The 7,533-nt window shown below is 43.9% G+C and overlaps 1 pseudogene; it reads right to left on the reverse strand.

Moving 5' to 3' along the window:
* Nucleotides 1-4,248: 4,248 nt before the first annotated feature.
* On the reverse strand, nucleotides 4,249-5,661 carry LOC104986419 (annotated as a pseudogene).
* Between the last annotated feature and the right edge of the window lie 1,872 nt (nucleotides 5,662-7,533).

A 7,533-nucleotide genomic window follows, 5' to 3' on the forward strand; every position in this document is an offset into this window, starting at 1 on the left:
GGGGGAATGCCTGCCAAAGTCTTGGAGGTGGCACCTCTGTGGTGTTCCAATCAATATTTCTTATTGCTTCACATGGGGAGCATGGGGGTGGCTGGGATGGGAGACATGTAGTCTCTGGCTGCCTCTCTTATGATGTTACAGCTGATCAGTGGGTTCAGTTCTTGCCAGTTTCATCTATTCATCACAAGCTTTCCATCAGCTTTTCCTCACTAGTTTAAGCAGCCAAAGTTAGATCTTTTATTTCATGGGGCATTAGGAGATGGTGCTATTCTAAGCCTAGCATTCTTGTCTCATTTAAAAGCTGGAAGTCAAAAAAAAAAAAAAAAAAGCTGGAAGTCTTCTATAAATAACGTCCTCATAAACTGGTATCTTGAGGTACAATTCATACAGAATAGGTGGAATAAACACTTGATTCCTTTCCTTGATTTTCCAATTAAAATACATCCATCTAGGGATGCTGAAGCTGGTGATCTATGAATCACACTTAGATTGGCAGCTCAGCATCACTAGAAATTTTGGTAGAACTTCAGACTCTCAGGTTTATAACCAGACCTACTGAATGAGGGTCTGCCATTCAATGAAATCCCACATGTCCATTAATGATTGAAAATGGCTGTAAAATAATTTCCTTTACATATATCAATAAATATTCAATTCCATACTGGCTATTAAATTTTATCAAGCATCTTTTCATTATATATTGAGATGATCAGCACACCTGTGCAGTGTTGAACTGCATCTTTTGATTCTTTTGTGTATGAACATCCTTTTTATTTCTCAGTAGCATTTCATGGCATGCATATCCCATGGTTCATTTATCCATTCATCGGATGTTTATCCATTCATCGGATGTTTATCCATTCATCGAATGTCCATCCATTTGGTTGATGGACACCAGGTTAGTTTCTGGTTTTTCTTTTTTATTATCAGTTTTGGTTGCACTGGGTCTTCCTTGCTGAGTGCAGGCTCTCTCTAGCTGTCGTGAGTGGGGGCTACTCTCTTGAAGTGTGTGGGCTTCTTGTGGCTTCTCTTGTTGCATAGCACAGGTTCTAGGCCTGCGGGCTTCAGTGGTTGCAGCACATAGGCTCAGAAGTTGTGGTTCAAGGGCCCTAGAGCATGGGCTCAGAAGCTGTGGCACACGGGCATAGTTGCTCCACAGCATATGGAATATTCCCGGACCAGGGATTGAACCCATGTCCCCTACACTGGCATGCAGATTCTTATCCGCTGCACCACCAGGGAAGTCCAGTTTCCAGTTTTGGACTATTACAAATAAAGCTCCATGAATATTTGTGTACAGGTTTTAGGTAGAAACATGCTTTTTCTTGGATAAATACTGAGTTTCGAAATGGCTGAGTCATAGATTCATATTTAATTTGGAAAGAAACTGCCAATGTGTGTTTTAATTTTTATAAAACATAAATTTATTTATTTTTGACTCCACTGGGTCTTCATTGCTGCTCGTGCACTTTCTCTAGTTGTGGTGAGTGGGGGCTACCTTCTAACTGTGGTGTGCGGGCGTCTCATTGTGGGGCTTCTCTCGCGGTGGAACACGGGCTCTGCAGCACAGGCTAAGTGGTTGTGGTGCACAAGCTTAGTTGCCGCACAGCACGTGGACTCTTCCTGGACCAGGGATTGAACTGTGTTCCCTGCAGTGGCAGGTGATTCTCAACCACTGGACCACTGGGAGAAAGTCCAATATATTTTTTCAAATTGACCCTCAAAAAGGTTGTTTAGGTATAACTGTTACGTTTTGGTATAATTTGTTATGCAGCAATAGGTAACTTTCACAGGTTCAGTTCTGGAAAGCGGACCTGAACCCGTGATAGAAAAGAAAATAGAAATTCCTACTTCCTCTCTTCTGTCTTGGATTCCTCTTTCCTTCACTTCAAATGTGGGTTTTAAGCCACTATGCCAGATCTTCTCAGACTTGAAAGCCCCATGGAAAGTGATGGGAACTTTATTTAAATTGGGGGATCCGCCACAAAAGAACAATTCTGATGGATTTTGGTGGGTAGGGAATGGAAGCCAGATTGCAAGAAGGAGCAACAGCACCCAGGAGGAAAAAAATCTTGTAAGGACGGGGTTTGATGGAGGGTGAAGGCTTCTCTGGGGACTCCAGCATAGGAAGCACCAGCTCTTGAGTAGAATGTGAGGGTCAACTTCATCCATCCCAGACTCAGGTTTTGTAGACGGAATCCATAATTTTTATCTCCTAATAACCTTTTCTTTGGGGGAAGACACCGTCCCCTCACTGCTGTCTTCCGTTTGCTTGTGTGTGTGAGTGTGTGTGTGTGAGAGAGAGAGATATTAGTTTCTCAGTCACACCCTCAGCAGTAAAAGTGCGGAGTCCTAACCACTGGACCACCAGGGAATTCTCGGTCCTCTTCCATTGTAATCCTGCTCATGTCATGTGGATCAAGTGGGATGAAGCCAATCCCTGGCCTCAGGGATGTCCTGATTAGAGAATTCCATTCTCCTCACTGTAGACACTGGTTCTAGCTTGGACATAAGATACAATCAAACCTAATTATTGGGTATTTGCTAGAAATATCAGAAAATACACTCTTTTTTTTTTTTTCTTTTAGGAGTGAGCTGTAAAGATCACCTACATCTAAAGCAGCCTGGGACCATTTTTCCCTCCCATCTCTAGAAAGCCTGTTAGAGAATCAAGTCAACTCAGAATGAAGAAGAGCTAACCGGTGAAGAGCAATCACATGTTAAGCACCTGGACCAGCCATACCTGAAGCCCTAGTGATTTGTTTTTATCTACTAAAACTTTATTTTTTCCCTGAGCTAGTTTGGAGTAGGGTTTCTGTCAGTTACCAGTGACTGAAACCTGAATAGGAGAATGCTTTGTGGCAAAATTGAAAGAAACAGATTCCCCCAAGGAACTCTACTTCAGTATCCGCCCTCCTAGTAAGGGAGCATGGTATGAGAAGGGGAGATTGCATCTCAGTTAAATGAGAAAGTGCCTCTTCCTCCTCTCCCTCCTACCACTCCCACTCCCAGCTTTCTCTTATAATTTTACGTTCTACTATTTTTAAAATACTTAGTTATTTAATTAATTTATTTGGCTGCACCAGGCCTTAGTTGCAGTATGCAAGATCTTTGATCTTTGCTGTGACATGTAGTATCTGGTTCCCTGACCAGGGGTTGAATCTGGGCCCCCTGCATTGGGAGAACAGAGTCTTAGCCTTACTGGACCACCACAGAAGTCCTAATCTTACATTTTAGTCTTCATTAATTACATGAACTTGTTAATTATATTTGTCTTTTAATAAATTTGGCCATGGTCTAGCTATTTCAATGCTTTATTTAATTCCTTTATTTATTTTATTGAAGTATAATTAACCTACAACACTATGTCAGTTCCAGGTACACAACATAGTGATTCAATGTTTGTGAACATTACAAAGTGATCGCTATAGACCATCGATATATCTAGGAAGCGTCTGCCATTATACAAATATATTACAAGGTTATTGACTCTACTCCCCATGCTGGACATCTCACCCCCATGCTTTGGGTGCATATTGTAACTGAAGTTTGCACCTCTTAGTCTTTTTTCATCTGATTCTTTCCTTCCCCCAACCCCCTCCCTCTGGCAACCATCAGTTTGTTCTCTGTATTAATGAGTTTGTTCTGTTTTGTTATGTTTATTAATTTATTTTTTTTGGTAAGATTCCATACATAAGCAAAATTATACAGTATTTGCCTTTCTCTGTCTGCCTTATTTCACTATCATAATACCCTCTAGGTCCATCCATGTTGGTGCAAAGGGCAAGATTTCATTCTTATTTATGGTTGAGTAACATTCTACTGTGTGTGTGTGTGTGTGTGTGTGTGTGTATACACACTGCATCTTCTTTTTCCACTCATTTCACCATCACTCATATCGATGGACACTTAGGTTACTTCCATATCTTGGCTATAGTAAATAATGTTGCAGTGTACATAGGGACACATATATCTTTCCAATATAGTATTATCGGTTTCTTTGGGAAAAAACCCAGAAGTGGAATTGCTGGATCATATGGTAGTTCTATTTGTAATTTTTCAAGAAACCTCTATACTATTTTTCATGGTGACGGCCTCAATTTACATTCCCATAAACAGTACACAAAAGTTCCCTCCTCTTCACATCCTCCCCAACACTTGTTATTTGTTGTCTTTTTTTTTTTAAATAAGAGCCATTCTGATAGGTGATATCTCATTATAGTTTTGATTTGTTATTTTTTTTTGCCATCCCAACTGAGAATTTATTGGCATAAATGCAACCATATAAAAACCTAAGTAATGAAACACAGTCATGATGTGCCCTCCATGCCCCGGCACATAAAACCCCCTTTTGTGGGAGGGAGTGAGGGGTACGAGGAGCCCCGAAACTGCCTAAGAACGCCGCAGCCCCTGGGGCCTTTGCAGGACTAGCTGGACTGGGGTGGGAGAACCCAGGCACCGCCTTAGTGCATCCAGTAGTCGGTGGAGCAGGAGAGCTCACAGAGCTGGCTAGGCCAGCTCTAGGCTGAAGTCTAGGCCAATGGTGAGGTCCAGGTCACGGTTGTTCTTGGCATTGCGCCACATGCCGGTGGGGCCAAAGATCTCCTCGCCTGTCTTCACTATCAGATAGTCCTCCATGTAGAACACCGTCTGCTTCCAGGGAGGGGATGGGGACTCAGGGCTGTGCAGAAGCCAGTTCTCTTGTGGCAGCAGGTGAACTTGACGTTGAAGTCGGCCACCAGAGCATGCATGCAGCCGTTCGGCTTCACTTGCAGGCAGAGGGGGGAAGTGAAGGCCAGGTCTTCCACCTTGACGGTGTAGATGTCCACTTCCTTTATGAGGCAGGTTGATGACCAGCTGCTTGGGGTCCACCACGTCCACCAGGGGCTCCTTGATGGCCACATCTTTGATGCAAGACGTCAAAGCTGCACATGTTCTCCCGCCAGTGGACCATGTAGTCTTTGTTCTGCTGGTCCTCAATGGCTCTTACATACCAGCATGGCTCGGTCTGGGAAGATGAGGCCATTGGGCACCAGCCACTTGTCTCGGGCGTAGACCACGGTGTTGAGCATCAACTCATAGGAGAGGTAGTAGCCCATCTATGGTGATGAAATCTACCTCCTCCACCTTCCCCTTGATGATAGTCACCACATGGTCTAACTTGTTAGCTTTCACGATCTTCATGAAGTAATCAGAGCTACTGAAACACTCAATCCCAATGACCACGCGGGCCCTGGCCTTGGCAGTAAACATACAGAGGACCCTTGTGCCTGAGCCAACGTCCAGCACCATCTTGTCTTTGAAAAGGTGTGGGCCATGAAACATGGAGTTGCTGTACATGAATGTGCGGACCTTTCGGCACTTCCTCATGGATGCTGAAGTGAGCATAGTAGTCAAAGTAGCAATCTTTGGACATCACGTCCTCAGCATTGGGCTTCTCGCTGAGCCACAGGAGACCACCTCTCCAGTCTCTCTGCCCCAGTCTCTAGCTCAGCCCACAGCTGGGGAGGGGAGGGAAGGGAAGGCAGAAGTGGGGGCAGACACAGGGAAGCACAAAAGTGGGGGGGTTACTTCTTCAAGAGGCAGCTGGAGGCTCATCCCATTAGCCAAGGTGGCTACAAAATTCTCCAGGATGCAATTTGAGGCCTTGGCTGCTGCCATCTTCAGCCATGCCTGCTCTTCTTCTGGCTGCTGAGACCCCTCCCCACTTTTGATTTGTTAATTTTTTTTCTTAAGAAACAATTTTTGGATTCTTTTCAGTTCTACTGCTTTCAAATTCATTGATTCAGCTTTCATCTTTATTATGTCTTTATTCTTTCCTTTTTACTGGCTTGGCTTTAGTCTGTTTTATTTATTTATGGCCACACCACGTGGCTTACAGGATGCTCCCTGACTAGGGATTGAACCCAGGCCATGGTGATGAGAGGACCACATCTTAACCATTAGGCCATCAGGGAATTCCAGCTTTCAGTTCAGTTCAGTCACTCAGTCGTGTCTGACTCTTTGTGACCCCATGACCTACAGAACGCCAGGCCTCCCTGTCCATCACCAACTCCTGGAGTCCACCCAAACCCATGTGCATTGTGTTGGTGATGCCATCCAACCATCTCATCCTCCGTTGTCTCCTTCTCCTCCTGCCTTCAATCTTTCCCAGCATCAGGGTCTTTTCGAATGAGTCAGCTCATCACATCAGGTGGCCAAAGTATTGGAGTTTCAGTTTCAATATCAGTCCTTCCAATGAATATTCAGGACTGATCTCCTTTAGGATGGACTGGTTGGATCTCCTCGCAGTTCGAGGGACTCTGAAGAGTCTTCTCCAACACCACAGTTCAAAAGTATCCATTCTGTGGAGCTCAGCTTTCTTTATAGTCCAACTCTCACATCCAAACATGACCACTGGGAAAACCATAGCCTTGACTAGACGGACCTTTCTTGACAATGTAATGTCTCTGCTTTTTAATATGCTGTCTAGGTTGGTCATAACTTTCCTTCCAAGGAGTAAGCGTCTTTTAATTTCATGGCTACAATCACCATCTGCAGTGATTTTGGAGCCCAGAAAAATTAAGTCAGCCACTGTTTCCCCATCTATTTGCCATAAAGTGATGGGACCGGATGCCATGATCTTAGTTTTCTGAGTGTTGAGCTTTAAGCCAACTTTTTCACTCTCCTCTTTCACTTTCATCAAGAGGCTCTTTAGTTCCTCTTCACTTTCTGCCATAAGGGTGGTGTCATCTGCATATCTGAGGTTATTGATATTTCTCCCGGCAATCTTGATTCCAGCTTGTGCTTCTTCCAGCCCAGCGTTTCTCATGATGTACTCTGCATAGAAGTTAAATAAGCAGGGTGACAACATACAGCCTTGACGTACTCCTTTTCCTATTTGGAACCAGTCTGTTGTTCCACGTCCAGTTCTAACTGTTGCTTCCTGACCTGCATATAGGTTTCTCAAGAGGCAGGTCAGATGGTCTGGTATCCCCATCTCTTTCAGAATTTTCCACAGTTTATTGTGATCCACACAGTCAAAGGCTTTGGCATAGTCAATAAAGCAGAAATAGATGTTCTTCTGGAACTCTCTTGCTTTTTCCACGATCCAGCGGATGTTGGCAATTTGATCTCTGGTTCCTTTGCCTTTTCTAAAACCAGCTTGAACATCTGGAAGTTCATGGTTCATGTATTGCTGAAGCCTGGCTTGGAGAATTTTGAGCATTAGTTCACTAGCGTGGGAGATGAGTACAATTGTGTGGTAGTTTGAGTATTCTTTGGTATTGCCTTTCTTTGAGACTGGAATGAAAACTGACCTTTTCCAGTCCTGTGGCCACTGCTGAGTTCTCCAAATTCGCTGGCATATTGAGTGCAGCACTTTCACAGCATCATCTTTTAGGATTTGAAATAGCTCCACTGGAATTCCATCACCTCCACTAGCTTTGTTTGTAGTGATGCTTTCTAAGGTCCACTTGACTTCACATCCCAGAATGTCTGGCTCTAGGTGAGTGATCACACCATCATGATTATCTGGGTCGTGAAGATCTTTTT

Source organism: Bison bison, unplaced genomic scaffold, assembly GCF_000754665.1.
Source record: "Bison bison bison isolate TAMUID 2011002044 unplaced genomic scaffold, Bison_UMD1.0 scf7180017864068, whole genome shotgun sequence".
NCBI classification, from domain to species: Eukaryota; Metazoa; Chordata; class Mammalia; order Artiodactyla; family Bovidae; genus Bison; species Bison bison.